At 43.1% G+C, this 20,024-nt stretch overlaps 1 protein-coding gene across 1 annotated transcript in view; it reads right to left on the bottom strand.

The window, feature by feature from the left end:
• OSBPL1A (oxysterol binding protein like 1A) overlaps positions 1-15,890 on the bottom strand; it is a 228,913-nt gene extending 213,023 nt beyond the window's left edge. The window contains exon 1 of the mRNA XM_007974412.3: positions 15,782-15,890. The gene's annotated coding sequence lies outside the window, so the exon portion shown is untranslated. The remainder of the gene's footprint in view (positions 1-15,781) is intronic.
• Between the last annotated feature and the right edge of the window lie 4,134 nt (positions 15,891-20,024).

Raw genomic sequence — 20,024 nt, 5'->3', positions numbered from 1 at the left:
GCAAAAATTAAAACTTCAAAAAAAGAGTTAGAAAATAAGTTGCGACTATCTCCTAGAAAATAAAACTGTTAAGAAAATAGGAGATAAAAGATGAATGTTGGCCAGGCACAGTGGCTCATGCCTGTAATTCCAGCACTTTGGGAGGCCGAGGCAGGCAGACCATTTGAGCCCAGGGGTTCAAAAGCAGCCTGGACAACATGGTGAAACTCCAACTCTACTAAAAATACAAAAATTAACTGGGTCTGGTGGTGCACACCTGTAACCCCAGCTACATCAGGAGGCTGAGGCAGGAGGATCGCTTGAATCCAGGAGGCAGAGGTTGCAGTGAGCTGAGATCATGCCACCACACTCCAGCCTGGGCGACAGAGTGAAACTCCGTCTCAAAAAAAAAAAAAGATTTTAAGGAAGTCTTACAGTACTGAAATGCCTAATGAGAGCCCGACGATTCTGGATTCTGATCTGCAGACAAAAGAGAACCTATGAAAGCACATCATCATGAAATTTTAGAACTTTGGTAACAAAAGATATCAGGTAATAAACAAAAGAGCAGGAATCAGAATGATTTTGACTGCTCTATCACAACATAAGCATCCAAAAGACAACAAAGCAATGCCCAAAAGTTCTAGAGGAAAATTATTTCCAACCCCCAATTCTATAACTAGCCAATCAAAAGTAGGAGTACAATAAGGACATTTTTAAATATACCAGTATGTAAATTTATTTCCCATGCACCACTTCTCAGGAAGCCACCAGGGGTGTAGCCCACCAAAATTAAAAAATGGGGTGTAACCCACCAAAATTAAAAAACCAAGGAAGAGGAAGACATTAGCAAAGACATTAGAAACAGAAAATTAGCAAAGGAATCCCCAGAGTGAGGGGAAACCCTGGATATCTAGTTGTGGGCCTGGCCTAGCTCTTATCCATACTTGGTTTATCTGGCCCACACGCTTGGTTTATCTGGCCCCTACGCTAAGGATGTTCTGCTGCCTGTTCAGCTGAGGGTCCTAATTCCACCCCTCAGGAGTGTTCTCCTTCCACCTTCCACCCACACCTGAGAAATACCTGTGGGCTCAGGGCAGAAAGTGAAGAGCCTAATCTCCCAACAAATTCCTGCCATCCAGGAGCCCACATCTGGTCCCTACTATAGCCCTACTAAGCCACCAGCCTGGCTAAGGCCTATTTCCAGTGCTCGCACAAGGCCTCGCTCAGTGGTTTCCCTTTGAAAGAGCTCTTATAGGCCGGGTGCGGTGGCTCGCACCTGTAATCCTAACACTTTGGGAGGCCGAGGCGGGTCGATCACCTGAGGTCAGGAGTTTGAGACCAGCCTGACCAACATGGTGAAACTCCGTCTCTACTAAATGCAAAAAAATTAGCCGGGCGTGGTGGCACATTCCTGTAATCCCAGCTACTTGGGAGGCTGAGGCAGGAGAATCACTTGAACCCAGGAGGCAGAGGTTGCAGTGAGCTGAGATTATGCCACTTCATTCCAACCTGGGCAACAGGAGCAAAATTCCCTCTCAAAAAAAAAAAAAAAAAAAGAAAAAAGAAAAAAAAAAGAAAAAGCTCTTACAAACTCTGTAGGAAGCCAAACCCAGGCTCAGGCTGTTTACAGAAAAAATTATTCAGTGATACTCGTTAAAGCATGATAAGGAAGACTTTATTCAGGACCCCCATGGTAGTTACAAGGACCACTGCAAAACGGTCTTGCAGTGGGGAAGACAGCTCGAGCTCAACTCTGAATACAGCAAGGACGAGTGGGATTATAGCCAAGGAGCAGGGTCAGGGTCAGTGGGTGGAAAAGTACTCAGAGGAAACATCAGGGGCAGAGGGGATTCTGGCTAAACCAAACTAACAGGGTTGTGGCTGAAGATAGCCAGGGTGGTCAGACACTACCTGGGGGATGGTGGAGGATGAGGAACCTGATCAGATATCAAGGGTCGAGGGTTCTTGCTAAAACTGGATTTTACAAGGAAGTGCACAGATGGAGCCAGCAGAAGGTTCAGAAGTCTGATTAAAGTTTGGCCAAGTAAAGAATCTCTGTCATGACTCAGAATCTTATTTTGAGAGTAAATTTCTGTGGGGACTTCATCTAACAGTGATTGTAATGCCCTTTCTTCAGTTTGCTAATCAGCTTTTATATTAATCCCCTCTGCATTCATTCACCTGTTAAAATATCTAATATTTTAAAAATGTTATACTTACATTCACTGTAGCATTATTTATAAAGAAAAAAAATCAGGACCAGGCACAGTTGCTCACTCTTGTAATCCCAGCACTTTGGGAGGCTGAGGAGGGCAGATCACTTGAGGCCAGGAGTTTGAGACCAGGCTGGCCAATGTGGCAAAAAAACTCCGTCTCTACTAAAAATACAAAACTTAGGCAGGCATGGTGGTGGGCGCCTGTAAAACCATCTACTCAGGAGGCTGAGGCAGGAGAATCGCTTGAACCCAGGAGGCAGAGGTTGTAGTGAGCAGAGATCACACCACTGCACTCCAGACTGGGCAACAGAGGGAGACTCCATCTCAAAAAAAGAAAGAAAGAACGAACAAAAAATTAAAGATCCATCAATAAAGGTTCATTCACCTAATACTATAAAACTATTAAAAATATTACAGAAGACCCAGCCTGGCAACACGGTGAGACCCTATGTCTATAAAAATACAAAAAATCAGCTAGGCATGAGGCTGGGCGCGGTGGCTCACACCTGTAATCCCGGCACTTTGGGAGGCCCAGGCAGGTGGATCATGAGGTCAGGAGTTCAAGACCATCCTGGCTAACATGGTGAAACCCCGTCTCTACTGAAAAAAAAAAAAAAAAAAATTATAGCTAGGCGTGGTGGCGGGCGCCTGTAGTCCCAGCTACTCAGGAGGCTGAGGCAGGAGAATGGCATGAACCCAGGAGGCAGAGCTTGCAGTGAGCTGAGATCGTGCCACTGCTCTCTAGCCTGGGCAACAGAGCGAGACTCCGTCTCAAAAAAAAAAAAAAAATTAGCTGGGCATGGTGGCATGAGCCTGTAGCCGCAGCCATTGGGGAGGCTGAGGCAGGAGGATCACTTAAGCCCAAGAGGTCGAGGCTGCAGTGAGCCAAGATCGTGCCAGTACACTCCAGGCTGTGTAACAGAGACCCTGTCTCAGAAAAAAAAATTTTTTTTGATAAAAATATATTATAGAAGAAGCTGAGGGCAATGGCTCAGCACTTTGGGAGGCCATGGTGGGTGGATCTCAAGTCCAGAAGATCAAGACCAGCTTGGGCAACATGGTAAAACCCCACCTCTACAAAAATACCAAAATTAAGCCAGGCGTGGTGGTGTGCGCCTGTAGTCTCCGCTACCTGAGAGGCTAAGGTGGGAGGATCACCTGAGCTCAGGAAGTTGAGGCTGCAGTGAGCTGAGATCACGCCACTGCACTTTAGCCTGGATGAGAGTGATACCCTGTTTCAAAAAAAAAAAAAAAAAAAGTAAATCAAAGAAAAAGAAAAAAAGTTTAAATAATTTATAAAACCATGAAATTGCAATATATTGTTAGGACAGATGGTACCTATATAGATTAAGCTCTCTCTATGTTTGCTATATATTGGCAGAGAAACAGAGGGAAAAGATATCAGGATGTCAACAGTCGTTACTCCTTGTGGTGAAATTATGAATGGTTTTAAATATCTTCTTTGGTTAGTTGTATTTTCCAAATTTCCTACAATATAAAGTCATTTTATAACTGGAAAATGTAAGTTATTAAAGATAAAAAACAAAAAAGCTTCATGTCTAATTAATAAGGCATTTATCACAGAGGATTTTTAAATATATTTTCAATCATGTACATTAAACAAGGAGTGATGGTCTAGACTTGCTGGCATATTACACAAAAAGGTTTAATATTCTTTTCATGCCTTTAAAGTATGAATCAAAAAATGTTTGAAGTATCTTCAAAACATACAAGAAGTTTTTTGTAACATTTTCCTTAGGTTCTTACTATATTGGGCTTACAGAAAAAAAAGATTAAAAAATTCTCAAAGTTCTGTACAATAAAAATGAAAAGGATAAAAATAAATCTATTGGGCCAGGCACCTTGGCTCATGCCTGTAATCCCAGCCCTTTGGGAGGCTGACGCAGGCGGATCACCAGGTCAAGAGATCAAGACGATCCTGGCCAACATGGTGAAACTCCGTCTCTACTAAAAATACAAAAATTAGCTGGGCATGGTGACCCCCGCCTGTAGTTCCAGCTACTCGGGAGGCTGAGGCAAGAGAACTGTTTGAACCCTGGAGGCGGAGGTTGCAGTGAGCCGAGATCACACCACTGCACTCCAGCCTGGTGACAGAGCAAGACTCCGTCTCAAAAAATGAATAAATAAATAAATCTATTATCTACTTAAACAGTCCATTATAATATATAAACCACTGTAGTTACTCATAAATGCCAGGATTGAAACTAAAATTGATTCAACAAATGTTTCTTATCTACTGATGATAGGGGCTGTTATAGGCACTGGGGTACCATGATGGATAATACGGTCCCTGCCTTCCAGAACAGGGCAAACACGCAAACAACAATCACAACAACATGTGTCAAGAACAGCAATGTACACAGACCAGTGGCTGCACAGAGGAGAAGGGGAGTGGTTAGCTATCTGCCAACATTAGTGATTAGATACAGAGAAAGTAAAATGTAAACTGCTACTTGAATAAGAAGTTCACCAAGATCACAGGAGTGAACAAAGTTCGTTCGACACTAGATACATAATAGGGAGATTAACCAAGATATGGGATAGAAAATAAACAACGTGAGTGAAGATGTGACTCTATTTGGTTGCGGTGAGTTTGAGATTCCTGTGGGAAACGGAGATGAAGATATTCAATAAGAAACCAGCAGGCTGGGCGCGGTATCTCACGTCTGTAATCCCAGCACTTTGGGAGGCCAAAGTGGGCAGAGCAGTTGAGGTCAGGAGTTGGAGGCCAGCCTGGCCAACATGGTGAAGCCCGTCTCTACTAAAAACACAAAAATTAGCCAGGGGTGGTGGCACATGCCTGTAGTCCTAGCTACTTGGGAGGCTGAGGCACAAGAATCATTCCAACCAGGAGGTGGAGGTTGCAGTGAGCTGAGATTGTGCCACTGCACTCCAACCTGGGTGGCAGAGCGAGACCCTGTCTCAGAAAAAAACAAACTAATAAACAAACAAACAAAAGGGCCGGGCGCGGTGGCTCATGCCTGTAATCCCAGCACTTTGGGAGGCCAAGATTGGCGGATCACCTGAGGTCAGTTGTTCCAGACCAGCCTAGCCAACACGATGAAATCCTGTCTCCACTAAAAATACAAAAAATTAGCTGGGCGTGGTGGTGGGCGCCTGTAGTCCCAGCTACTCTGGAGTCGGAGGCCGGAGAATGGCCAGAACCTGGGAGGCGGAGCTTCCAGTGAGCCAAGAATGTGCCATTGCACCCCAGCCTGCGCGACAAGAGTGAAACTCTGTCTAGGAAAAGGAAGGAGGGAAGGAAGGAGGGAAGGAAGGAAGGAGGGAAGGAAGGAGGGAAGGAAGGAAGGAAGGAAGGAAGGAAGGAAGGAAGGAAGGAAGGAAGGAAGGAAGGAAGGAAGGAGGGAAGGAGGGAAGGAGGGAAGGAGGGAGGGAGGGAGGGAAGGTAGCTAATTAATAACAGTTTAAGTACAAGAAAGCAGTTGTACGATAGAATTTTTTTTTTTTTTTTTTTTTTTTTTTGTTGTTGTCGTTGTTGTTGAGACGGAGTCTTGCTCTGTCGCCCAGGCTGGAGTGCAGTGGTGCAATCTCGGCTCACTGCAAGCTCCGCCTCCCGGGTTCACGCCATTCTCCTGCCTCAGCCTCCCGAGTAGCTGGGACTACAGGTACCCGCCACCAGGCCCAGCTACTTTTTTTGTATTTTTAGTAAAGATGGGGTTTCACCGTGTTAGCCAGAATGGTCTCGATCTCCTGACCTCATGATCCGCCCGCCTTGGCCTCCCAAAGTGCTGGGATTACTGGTGTGAGCCAACCGCACCTGGCCTGTAGGTTAGAATTTAAATAGCACCTGTAGTACCAGCCAATCATGGTGAGGATGGTTAAGGGGCAGGGAGACGGGGGAGAGCTCCTTTCTGATGACTGCCAATTTCCAGAATAAGAAAAGGGACAGATTTGTAGGTACCTGAGGAGAAGAGAGGACTCTTCCTATAAGACAGGATGGTAGGAGAGAAAAAAATGGGTCATGGGGCCAATACAGTCATACAGATTGTTTTATTATTTTTAAGGAAGAGAAAGGAACAGAGCCAGTTAAATTTCACCAAGAAAAGGAAAAATCAACAACTCATGTTGCCTTGTGCCTAAAGCCCACAGGTAACAGTTTTAAGACAGGCATTTGACTAAAACATATTCTTAAAGCAATTTGGACATTCTCTCACGTCCAAAGCAATTGATACTACATATTCAAAACAATTTGACACTGCATGTTCAAAGCAACTGACATTACGTGTATCAAAACTAGTCTAGCTGTGCAGCCCAACCACACTCTAAAGATTTTCTGACTATGAAGCTTCAGACCTAACCAAATACGCAATACTTAGAGGATAAATTCCAAAATGCTAACAAGCATGTTCACGGCTTTTCCCTTATAATCTTTTATAATTTTAGAAAGGAATGGCAGGGGTGGGGAGGAGACTGGCACCTTCTCTTATCACCTCTTGGAAATAAGTGTGGTCATTTCCTTGGCTATCCCTAGACTGAAAACTCGATTAGAACAAGTGCCTCATGCCTATTCTGTTCCCCTATTATATCCCTAGCAAGGTACCTAAAACACAGCTGGCAACCAAATATTAATTAACCGGATGGATGGATGGGTGGATGGATGAGGACTTAGTCCTTTGAAAACAAAGCAATCAGGTCTCCCTATAGGAAGGTCTACAGGCAATGCCTTATAAAAGGTGTATCTGGTGGCATAAAATTAAGGTTTTTTTTTTTTTCTAATAAGCCACGGGAAATACATTTTTTAAAATGTACACTGCCAGGCGCAGTGGCTCACGCCTGTCTGTAACCCCAGCACTTTGGGAGGCCGAGGTGGGCAGATCACCTGAGGTCAGGAGTTTGAGACCAGCGTGGACAACATGGTGAAACCCCGTCTCTACTAAAAGTACAAAAATTAGTCAGGCGTGGTGACAGGCACCTGTAATCCCAGCTACTCAGGAGGCTGAGGCAGGAGAATCACTTGAACCCAGGAGGTGGAGGTTGCAGTGAGCCAAGATCACGCCACTGCACTCCAGTCTGGGCGACAAGAGTGAGAATCCGTTTCAAAAAAAAAAAAATTATACCAAAAAAGGGAGAAATTGTTTAAAACACACCCCCCCAAGTATTTAGGTTGATAACTACTTTCTTAATTTTATGCATTTTTAATTTGTAAACTATTTCTATTAGTTTCTGACTAAAAGTTACCTTTAGAAAATTCAAAATCGATTTTTTAAAGAATCATCCAAATTCATATGTTGAACAGATTTTTTAAAAACATTCTTCCAAATCATGAGAGCTTATTCCAGAAAAGCACTTTTCCTCTGATGTTTAAGCCAAAAGAAGATAAGCATTCCAAAATGCAGCTGGTCACAATGGATTGCAGCCATTTCTATCAGTGAACACGGTATTTTTCAAGAGCACTTTTTAGCTCCTCTTCTCACATTCACGCAATTCCCAGCTCTGTTTTTAGATTAATGAGATTTTCATGGCCATAAGAATGTTTTCCAGGAAATAATTAGATGGAAAACATTTTGAGCTTCAAAAACCAAGAGACAGGAGACCATTTTTGCCTTACGTTTTCTCTCCTCCAAGGTCCACTAGGGAAAGCTAGACTTCTAATTTTTAAATTCTTTTGAGGAAAGTAAATTTATATTTTGTTGCTTTATAAATATCATAAAATTACTTAAACTGGTGACCATACTTGATAGTCTATACCACTAAATCCCCATTTAATACAGTAGATAAATTCCGTGGCCCCAACAGTTCTGAGATATTGACAAAGATTTTAAAACTTACAGCTCAAAGGGCGATGACTTGTTAAATTCGTTTGGAGTCTATTATTTTATCATTTGAACAGCTTGCTACTTTTCTTTACAATTCCAGCTTAATATCTACAGAATCAGCCAGGTGCAGTGGCTCATACCTATAATCCCAACATTCTGGGAGGCCAGGGAGAGCAGATCACTTGAGGCCAGGAGTTCGAGACCACCCTGGCCAACATGGTGAAACCCCATCTTTACTAAAAAAATACACAACTTGGCTGGGTGTCGTGGTGCACGCCTGTAATCCCAGCTACTGGGAGGCTGAGGTATAAGAATCACGTGAACCCAGGAGGCAGAGGATGCCATCACCCAAGATCACACTACTGCAGTCCAGCCTGGGTGACAGAGTGAGACTCTATCTCAAACAACAACAACAACAACAACAACAACAACAACTATAGAACCAAGATAGAAAATTCCTGGAGAAATCAAAGATAATAAAATTCAACAATAAGAGCTAATTCACCTGGGTGCTAGAAACTGAAAATATTTAATAATGTGCCCTTTTTCAGGAATAGAGTTCTTAAAGGTATTAGAAAAGTTAAAGCCCCAGACATCCAGGCTCAATTCACCTAGTAATACATATAAAAACATGCAATTGTAAATCTTAAAACACCAGAGAAATATGGGGATTCCTCAAAAAATTAAACACAGAATTACCTATGATCCAGCAATTCTACTTCTGGGTATATACCCAAAAGAACTAAAAGCAAGGAATCAAACAGATATTTGTATTCCCCTGTTCACAGCAGAAGTAACCTGAATGTCCACTGACAGATAAATGGAAAAACAAAATGTGACATATACAAGGTAATATAATTTAGCCTCTAAAAGGAAGGATGGGCGTGGTGGCTTATGCCTGTAATCCCAAGACTTTGGGAAGCCGAGGCGGGCGATCACTTGAGGTCAGGAGTTCAAGACCAGCCTGGCCAACAGACCAGGGAAACCCCATCTCTCCTAAAAATACAAAAATTAGCTGGGCACGGTGGCACACGCCTGTAATCCCAGCTACTGGGGAGGCTGAAGCAGGAGAATCACTTCAGCCTGGGAGACAGAGGTTGCAGTGAGCCAAGATCGTGCTACTGTACTTCAGCCTGGGCAACAGAGTGTGACTCCGTCTCAAAACAAAAAAGCCATTGAATAAAAAAAAATTCAAATCCTGAATATTGTATTTCTCATTTCCCATGCTCTTGCTCTCCAAATTTCAGCAGATTCAGGTAACTTTTTGGCCAGGTGCAGTGGCTCACCGCTGTAAGCCCAGCACTTTGGGAAGTTGAGGCGGGCAGATCACCTAAGGTGAGGAGTTCGAGACCAGCCTGGTCAACATGGTGAAACCCCGTCTCTACTAAAAACACAAAAATTAGCCTGGTGTGGCAGTGTGTGCCCGTAGTCCCAGCTACTGGGGAGGCTAAAGCCCAAGAATGGCTTGAGCCCGGGAGGCAGGGGTTGCAGTGAGTCGAGACCGTGCCACTGCACTCCAGCCTGGGCGACAAAGCAACACTCTGTCTCAATCAGTCAATCAATGGAAGGACATTCTGACACACGCTAGAACATGGGCGAACCTGGAATACATCATGCTAAGTGAAATAAACCCCTCACAAAAGGACAAATATTGTATGATTCCACTTAGATGAGACAACTAAAATAGTCAAAGTCACACAGACAAAACATAGAATGGTGGTTGCCAGTGGCTGGAGAAGGGAGGAAGAAATAGGGGTATTGTTTAATGGGAACAGAGTTTCAGTTTGGGATGGAGGAAAAGGTTCTGGGGATGGACAGTGGTGATAGCTGTACTACAATGTGAATGTACACAATGCCACTGAATAATACACTTAACAATGGGTAAAACAGGCCAGGTGTGATGGCTCATGCCTGTAATCCCACTGCTTTGGGAGGCTGAGGCAGGAGGATAGCCTGAGGCCAGGAGTTTAAGACTAGTCTGGGCAACACAGCAAGACCCCAGTCTCTACAAAAAAAATAATAATAATAATTACCAAGTGTCATGGTGCACACCTATAGATCCAGCTACTTGGGAGGCTGAAGCAGGAGGACTACTTGAGCCCAGGAGTTCAAGGCTGCAGTGAGCTATGACCATGCCACTGCACTCCAGCTCTGGGCAGCAGAATGAAACTCTTTTTTTAAAAAAAAACAACCAACCAACCAACCAACAACAAAAAACTAAAAGGGCAAATTTGATGTTACGCACATTTTATCACACACAAAAAAATCAGGAAGCATCTAAAATATGACTTGCACAATTGCCAAATGGCATTTGTATTTTTCTTTTTTTTTTTTTTTGAGACAGGGTCTGTCACCAAGGCTGGAGTACAGTGGCACAATCTCAGCTCACTGCAACCTCCTGGGCTCAAGTGATCCTCCCACCTCAGCTTCCCAAGTAACTGGGACTACAGGGACATGCCACCATTCCCAGCTAATTTTCATATTTTTTGTAGAGTCAGGGTTTCGTCATGTTGCTGAGTCTGGTCTCAAACTCCTGGGTTCAAGCGATCTCTCCACCTCAGCCTCCCAAAGTGCTGAGATTACAGGCGTTAGCCACTGCATCCAGCCAGTATTTGTACTCTTTTTATTTTTTGAGATGGAGTTTCGCTCTTGTTCTCCAGGCTGGAGTGCAATGGCACCATCTCGGTTCACCACAACCTCCACCTCCCGGGTTCAAGTATTTCTCCTGCCTCAGCCTCCTGAGTAGCTGGGATTACAGACATGTGCCACCACGCCCGGCTATTTCATATTTTTAGTAGAGATGGAGTTTCTCCATGTTGGTTAGGCTGGTCTCAAACTCCTGACTTCAGGTGATCCGCCCACCTCGGCCTCCCACAGTGCTGAGATTACAGCATGAACCACCGCACCCGGCCCTATAATCTTAATAAAGACAAATGGAGACTATTCAAAAATTATTAAAAATATATGTTGTGATTAGTTTTTAAATTCTCAGATACTGATTTTATGATTGCTGTTACATTAATATTTAAAATACATTGTGTGCTAGAAATTTGAATGAGAAAAATTAAATGTCTATGAACAAAAACATCCTATAAACTAAATCTTAAAAACATAAAAACCAGTACTGTGCTTAGCCCTGCACTCCAAAGTAGTCAGCTGCCTCTTTTTTTGAAATAGGGTCTCAGTCAGTTGCCCGGGATGGAGTGCAGGGGCACGATCATGGTTCACTGCAGCCTCAAACTCCTGGACTCAAGCAATCCTCCCACCTTGGCCTCCGGAGTAGCTGGGACCACAGGTGCATGCCACCATACCCAGCTAATTTTTGTATCTTTTATAGAGATCAGGCCTGGCAATGTTGCCCAGACTGGTCTCGCACTCCTGGCCTCAAGGAATTATCCTGCCTTGCCTTCCAATGTGCTGGAATTACAGGCATAAGCCACCTTGCCCAGCCTGTAGTTAGCTGCTCAATGGTGTGCTTTCTCCTGACATTATATTCTTTTAATACCAGCAAAGTATTAAAGATTAATGTAACTACATGAAAACATGGCAATGGCAAAAAAAAAAAAAAATACATATTTGCTCTAACTATGATTAGTTGCTAGTAATCAGTAATTTCTCTGATGCACTCATATGCCTACATGTATGTATATGTGTACACATTATGCACACATGTGCAGATACACATATTATGCATACAGAAAACTCTGACATTTGTGATAACATAAATGCATTTTTTGCTTGTTTTAGAAACTGAACATTGGTAGACAAATTCATACTTAATCTAACACTCTGATCCCAGAGCTGAAGCAACTGAAAAGCCCCAAGGTGAAGTTACTTGCCAAGTGTTAACAGTAGAGTCACAGCCAGAATGTAGAAGGGGTGAAATAATGCTACGTATTTTATAAAATTCAATTCAGCTGCAAAACTTAAATTGCTTCTCATTAGTGCTCCTGTGTAAGCACCGAGGAAGGTGAATCTGAATTATGACTTGAGTGCCTCATTTTAAAAAGCTTTATTCATTAACTGAGAAGAATACCTAAAACATGGCAATTTAAGGAAAACAGGAGCAAATTATAAAGCCTATTTTGGGAAGCACTAACCTGTATTAAGTTAGAAGACAAAATTTTTATCACTTAATTTTTAATTCAGTGAAACTTTTTCTCTAACTTCCTCAATAAGTTTTTGTGCCCTAATAAAAAGCATTCATCTTCCAGAGAAGAAATGATGGAGAATTGGCCAGAATTGTAATGTGTCATCTTATGGTTTGTAAAGCACTGAAATCATAAAATGTTTATGCCAAATTATTATTTACTTTATATTTGATACATGTACATTACCTTCTTTTATTCATATCCATTCCACACCCACACTGACTTGGATGCCATGCAGACATAATAAAACCTATCACTGGGTATTTATTTTATCCATATTCGGTTGGAAATTTTAATGTTTGTTAAAATTAGTAAAAATTAAATAAGCTTCATAGCTTTGCTCAATGAAGTTGTTTAAAATAACTTTAGGTGCTATAATTTTAGCTGCTTTAACAATTAAGCACGAACCCCTAGATGCACCCCTGATTTCAATTTCAACTTGACAGATTCTGAAAACTATTAACTACTGTTTCAAAACAGGGCAGGTACGAAGAGCAGAGAAGCCTACAAATTTGACAAATCAAGTTTAGTAACAAAAATCCTAGCAAGGAGGCTGATTGTTACCTTTTAATGATAAAATTCCCTAAATTTTAGAAAAATGCATTAAAATTTTCCCATTTCAATTATTTCACATTTGAAAATTAACTTTCAAACTCGATTAAACTCATGTATGATAATACTGACCATGTATGCATCATGGAAATACCTCTTTAAAGAAAAACTTTAAACACAAAGTAAAAATATGTGGTTACTTTCCATTGTCACATGATAGGAAAATATACAGTTAAAGACTGCTTTCACTATACAGTAATTTCCTACTTGCAGGCTGATAAATAAAAGTAAAGTGAGAGACCTAGTTTATCTTCCTAGTAATAGCATTAAAACTATTTCTTATACTAGCCCACCTCAAACAGCCCCCTTAATATTGACAGTACCGACACAGCATTAGTGGCAGAGTCCACGTGAGGAAAAACATTTCTAGAGACCAAAACATCACATAAGATACTTATATGACACCACAATCATAAATATATATACTATACAGAGTACATAACAGTGTCTTTTCTTAAACTTCATGAATTGTTAGTGTAAGCTGGTGACTGCAGTGCTAAAACCTGTCCTCTTTCTACGAAATTCAGAGAACTTGCTAGGTCTTCAAAAAAGTTCTGATTGCCAAAGTTCAGACTCAGCTTGGACGAACTGACAAGCTTCTGAAGGATATCAAATTTCTCACATGCACTTGATATCATATTCTCTCTTCTCCACTAAGTTATTCGTTTGGCCGATTTCTGCTTTCTGCCTACTACTTTTCTCAATGAATACATATAATGTATAAAAGCTCAGCTTCCAGTAATGTCAAGAGGTAAGAAACTGACAAGTTCCAACTTAAAAATATTATGATCAGATATACAGATGTATCTCTAAGTAAAATAAAACCACAAGGAGAAAATTTGTAATGTATTAATATTTAACAGGCATTGCGCCATGTTATTACTCAAAAAGACTGGCTGTATTCTTCAACCTAATTGTTGGTTCTAAAACAGTATCATTTCCCCATGTTTTGAGGAAATGATGGGGATAATTTTTCTTTTTTTTCTTTTCTTTTTTTTTTTTGAGAAGGAGTTTCGCTCTTGTCACCCAGGCTAGAGTGCAACGGTGCAATCTCCACTCACTGCAACCTCTGCCTCCTGAGTTCAAGCGATTCTCCAGCCTCAGCCTCCTGAGTGGCTGGGATTACAGGCGCCCACCACAATGCCCAGCTAATTTTTGTATTTTTAGTAGAGACAGGGTTACATCATTTTGGCTAGGCTGCTCTCGAACTCCTGACCTCAGGTGATCTGCCCGCCTCGGCCTCCCAAAGTGCTGGGATTACAGGCATGAGCCGCCGCGCCTGGCCAGGAATACTTTTATAGAAATAATACCTGTGGTTCACGCCTGTAATCCCAGCACTTTGGGAGGCTGAGGCGGGCGGATCATAAGGTCAGGAGTTCGAGACCAGCCTGACCAACATGGTAAAACCTCATCTTTACTAAAAATACAAAAAATTAGCAGGGCGTGGTGGCATGTGCCTGTAATCCCAGCTACTTGGGAGACTGAAGCAGGAGAATCGCTTCAACCCGGGAGGCAGAGGTTGCAGTGAGCCAAGATCGTGCCATTGCACTCCAGCCTGGGCAACAGAGCCAGACTCTGTCTCAATTTAGCAACAACAACAACAACAACAACAACAAAACAGAGAAATCATACCTGCCTGCTCTGAATCACTAGTCGGCTAGAATAATACATGCAAAAATGAGCAGCCTCCAGAGAGAAGAATTACCACCCACCATAAATTTCTGATTCACAATGAGATATTTAGCAAGTGTCATTTTGATAAACAACCTTCACAAAATACGACACTGAGATAACAAATGTTTCAGATTAATCTACTCAATCTTTGGCAGTTAACTCCTATTTTGACTATCTGTTGCTCAACACTAGAGAAGAGTTACACTTCCTGGGAGAAATGAAAAAGACAATAGTTAAATTTTAAGAAAGGATTGTTACTGACAGTTTTCTCCTCTTTTCCCCCAATAAATTGTAGACAAAGCCCACTTAGTGGTTTAGAATTAGGGAATTAAAAGGCGGATTTTGTTACTATGCTGTAATTAAGAATCTTCACAATTCCAGCTTGAGGGGGGTAGGGGGGTGGCTCAGAATTTACACCTATCACATTGCCGCAAAAAATTCATTGTACCAGGGTTAGACTGCGAATACTGCTACCCTCAGAACGAATCCGCAAATTATTTCCCAAATGCTGAGTCAAGAGGTGAGGAGGTTCCAAACTCCAAATCCAGAATGCACCTACTACAGGGCAAAGACTGAAGTTTTCAGGGAAAACACACCACCGATTTTAAAGCTGATTTAATTATATTAACTATTCAGACACCTAATAGCCACATTTGCAACATTCAAGCAATCTTATTTAAGCTAACAATATCACACTGCCCACAGTTCCATTTCACAATACCGTCTGCCTAAAAACGACAACTTGAACTGAAAACTAATACTAAATCAGGATAACCCTTTTCAGTGCCTCCTGCTAATTATTAGGGCAGCGGGATAAGTGAATTGTTCAAGTCTATTGTGCAGCTGCGCTCTGATTCAGTTTCGGAATCTCCCTTGGATATTCGTTCATGTTTGTAGAACCGACCACGCGGTACATTGGGAAACAGTCACATGAACAATGCGTGACTTCCATTGTGCATCAATCCTCCTCTTGTTAGGAGGAAATTAAGAAGTCACGATGGACACACGAAAGTACCGAGAAGACACGCAGCTGAAGATCTGGTGGGGGATGCATGCGGCACCAGCATGGTCGTGGCACCCGAGTGGAAGTGCAACAAATGCCAACATCTTGTTACTTTTAACGCCTAACTTCCTGCAGCGCTGGAGCAGCCAGCGGCCGCCGGGAAGGCGAGCTCGGCTGCAGCCCTGCGTCGCCGCGCCACGACCAGACCATTCTCTGAGACGCCCGGGACTGGAGCGCCCACCCCCAACCAGGTGCAGACAGACCTCCCGGGCACAGCCCGGCGGGAACCCATCAGCGCGGGAACCAGCCTCGAACTCCAGGCGGGGACAGCCGCGAGAAACTGACCTACGCGGTCACCCGGGCTCCCAGAGCAACCGAGGCGGGGGCCACGACCGCAGGCTTCCCGTCTGCCCGCCCCACGTCGAGAAAGTGGTCGTCACCGACTCTCGCTGGCACTCCCCGAGGACGCTCGAGCCCGCGTAACGACTGTCTTCGGGGCCCGGGGCCGGGACCAGGGCGGAGCGCGAGGTGGCGCCGCCCCTCCCTGCAGCCCGCCCCTGGAATGCGCACTCTCCTGGCGAGCTGGCATCCCGCCCGACCTGTGACCGCAGCGGGGACACGCCCACTCCCCGCCCACTCCCCGCCCCGGCCTGGCCTGCCCACGCCCCCGGCCTGCTCCTGTCCCGCCTGGGCCACCGGCGCTGGTTCCAGGTTTTGCCAACTACTAGCGAAGCGCAAGGCCTTCGCGCTCCTCCCACCACACCCCGAGGGAAGAAGGGGCAGGCCCTACCCCGAGACTACAAGGGACCGCCGTGTGAGCCAGTGGAAGACCCCCGTCCCCAGGCAAAATATAAGTCCTGGGTTAATACTCTGGAAGTTTGTCATTAAGCAATATATCACCCAGCTGCGCAGATTTTTTTCCTTTTTGCTTTGGCTGCAACTCGACCCGTGGGAACTTAATTGGCAATATAAATTAGACAATTTACAAAAAACACCTCCTTTTACTTTCACATGTGAAAGGAAGCCCTTAAAATGCCATACAGGTGTAACCATTATAGAATAGATATGTGTGAGACAAGGATTTACAAAATTTCCTCACCTGCTCCCCTCCAGATTTCATGCGCAAGGTGTCTAGTTAGAGGAGTTAGCAAATAGTCTATAACGTGAAGGTTCAAACTCTAGCATAATTCCACCGTTTTTGTTTTTTTCTTTTTTTGAGGCAGGGTCTCACTCTGTCTCCCAAGCTGGAGTGTAGTGGCGCGATCTCGGCTCACTGCAGCATCGTCTTCTGGGTTCAAGCGATCCTCCGGCCTCAACTGGACTACAGGCAGGTAATCCAGGCACTGGGACTACAGGCGCGCCCTGCTGCGCCTGGACAATTTTTGTATTTTTAGTAGAGAGAGGCTATCCCTGTGTTGCCCAGGCTGGTCTCCAACTCCTGGGCGCAGGCGGTCCTCCCTGCCTCGACCTTCCAAAGTGTTGGGATTACAGGCGTGAGCCACCCCTGCAGGCCACAGCTTTGCTTTTTAAAAACATTTCTGCATAAAAAGACAGGAAATTACGAGCATCCGAAAACTGATTTCTGCTTTCCTGAATTTTCCAAATGTATTTAATGAACATGTTCTTTTGCAATGAAAAAGTAACAAATAGGTATCGTTTTTTAAAGGACTGCAGTTTTTCCATCAAGTCTAGAATCATGTATTGAGAACCTATCATAGGCCCGTTTGTCATTGCGATACCTGTGAAACAGCATACGGTAGATCTTTTGAAATGATGTTTTTGGATACCACAAGCAATCCTGCTGGTGTATCTCAGACTGGCATCATCTTTTATTAACAAAGCAGGCACTTTACTGGCACAATACTTCAACTGCAAAATGTGTGGTACTAAAGCAGTCGTATTTGTCTGGAAAAGAAGAAACCTCAGGGTTTATTATCTAAGGATATTGAGCCATATATATATATATATTTTTTTTTTTTTTTGACACAGAGTTTTGCTTTTGTGCAGTGGTGCAATCTTGGCTCACTGCAACCTCTGCCTCCAAGGTTCAAGGGATTCTTCTGCCTCAGCCTCCTAAGTAGCTGGGACTACAGGCACACGCCACCATGCCCAGCTAACTTTTGTATTTTTAGTAGAGATAGGGTTTCACTATGTTTGTCAGTCTGGTCTCAAACTCCTGACCTCAGGTGATCCACCCGCTTCAGCCTCCCAAGGTGCTAGGATTACAGGTGTGAGCCACCACACCCGGCCTTGAACCATCTTCATAGCAAAAATAAAGCTACCAAAATAATGACAATAATAATTGGCTACTGAAATAATTTTCCGTGATTCCATGGAAGTCTTCATTCTCTCTGTGATGATTTAATTACCTAAATTCACAACTTGCACTTTGCAACTCCCTTCTACAGTTTGTAAATGAAAAACAGATTGCAGTCAATAGGAGGATGAAGTATTAATCACTACAGTTATCAATAAGAGAAGTTCCAATCTTGATAGCATTACTATTTGTACTGTATTTTTAAAGGACTTTATTTGGTATTTCCATAAAATATGCAGAAAAGATATGTCATTGGCATTTATATTACTGACTGCTAGTACAGGTAAAATCACCATGATGTCATAACAGAATTCATTATTCTAGAACACTGTGTCTAATGGAACTTTCTGCGATGATAGGAATGTTCTATAATTCTACCTTGTCCAGTACAGTAGCCACTAGCCACATGTGACTGTTGAGCACTTGAAATGTGGCCAGTGTGACTGAAGGTTTCAAGTTGTATTTAATTTAAATAGCCACATGTGGATAGCAGTTACCATATTGGGCAGTGCAGTTCTAGAATAACAAAACTATCACTAGATTGTCCCCATCATGTCATACTCTATTTTAAGAAACATTTGGCAGAAATAGAACCTCTGGAACTAGTTAATAAATATTTTCCTTCGTATTCCTTTCTGAGCTTTAGGTGGATAGATATTTTAACTTTGCAGATGCCGCATATTAAAGTAACTATTAATATGATCCTTACACATATAAGTAGGAATTGCAATGGAAACTCTGACTGGTTGCGAAACGGGTTTGGGAGTAGCGAACCCTTGGCCCTGTCATTCTCGGGCCTGCCTGACCCACACTGAAAGTGAACAGGGTAACTTTAGACCAGGATGGGCTTCATCAGAATTGCTCATTGCCTAGTTCAGACTGGCTTCACCTTGGACCCTTTTGTTTCAGGAAACTTAGAAGCCCAAATCTTTCCCTCCCCATATTCCAATGACCTCCTTCAGAATGTGATCCTCTTTAGATTGTAGTACCTAATGTCTGTGCCCTTGCAGTTTTGTCTTCAGCCTGAGACATCCCAGAATGCACTTAGTGCATTGCATGTTTTAAAAACACTCCCCTGGTGCCAAGGTGACTTTGAAGTGCTGCAGGAACACGCTAAAGGCTTAAGTATCATTAAAAGGAAGATTTTATGGACTGAGACTTTGGGGAGGGCTTTGGGTAATTACTGCCTGGAATACTGAAAAGTAGGTCATATGTCATCAGGCAAATGCAGATAAACTGTTGAGTTGAGGGAAATGAATCATTCCCTTATACCTACAAATGAAAGACATTGTAGTTACTATTAACTCCAGACCATCAAAGCTATGAGGTCATTGGGAGTTTTTCTCTCTTAAAAGTGGTCTAAATTTGTTATTTGTCATTTGTGCCATTACACTCAGTTTATTTAATAACAAAAATGAATTGGTATATATTCAGATATTACATTCTTTTTGTTTAGACTTACTTTTGCACCCCTCTCTCTTTTCCTGCAGATATGACACACAGGTGTCTAAGCAACTGCCTTCCAACAGTGATTGATTTTGCTGGTTCACCACACAAAAAGTTTGGAAGAGACCCTTATGTCTTCCGTAGAGTTTCTTGGTTGTAAGCAGCAAGCACTCATGCTGGCTAACTTAAGCAAATAAAGAATATATCACGCAGACATCAAAGAAACAGCTGGAAATCTGGCTTGGCAAAGGCTGGATTAGGGCACTCCCGGGGATGTGGGTAGTAGGAACCAGTCTATAGTTTTTCCTCGGTGCCAACACTGGGAAAGAATATGTTCCAATTATTTTCATTTTCCTATCCTTTTGTCTTTCTTCAGAAGAAGCAAAGTTGAGAGATAGTCTTTGATAGCTTTTCCCATAAGGTATGTGCTCCTTGGGCAACATTTTCAACTCAACCTTTAGCCCTTAGCTTGCGTTTTCTCTTTGTTTTTTCTTTTGAGACAGGGGTCTTGCTCTGTTACCCAGGCTGGAGTACAGTGGCATGATCATGGCTTACTGCAGCCTCAACCTCCCAGGCTCAAGCTATTCTCCCACCTCAGCCTCCCAATTAGTTGGGACTACTGGTGCAAGCCACCATGTCCAGCTAAGTTTTGTTTATTTTTTATAGAGACAGGGTCACACTATGTTGCCCAGGGTGGTCTCAAACTCTGGTTTGAGGAATCTGCCCACCTTGGCCTCCCAAAATGCTGGGATTGCAGGCACGAACCACCTCACCTGGCCTATCTTTCTTTATTCATCATGAATATACCCTGCTTAGCCTGGTCAA

Source organism: Chlorocebus sabaeus, chromosome 18 (genome assembly GCF_047675955.1).
Source record: "Chlorocebus sabaeus isolate Y175 chromosome 18, mChlSab1.0.hap1, whole genome shotgun sequence".
Lineage (NCBI taxonomy): Eukaryota > Metazoa > Chordata > Mammalia > Primates > Cercopithecidae > Chlorocebus > Chlorocebus sabaeus.
The sequence above is the reverse complement of the archived record's forward strand: the minus strand, read 5'-3'. Positions and strand labels throughout refer to the sequence as shown.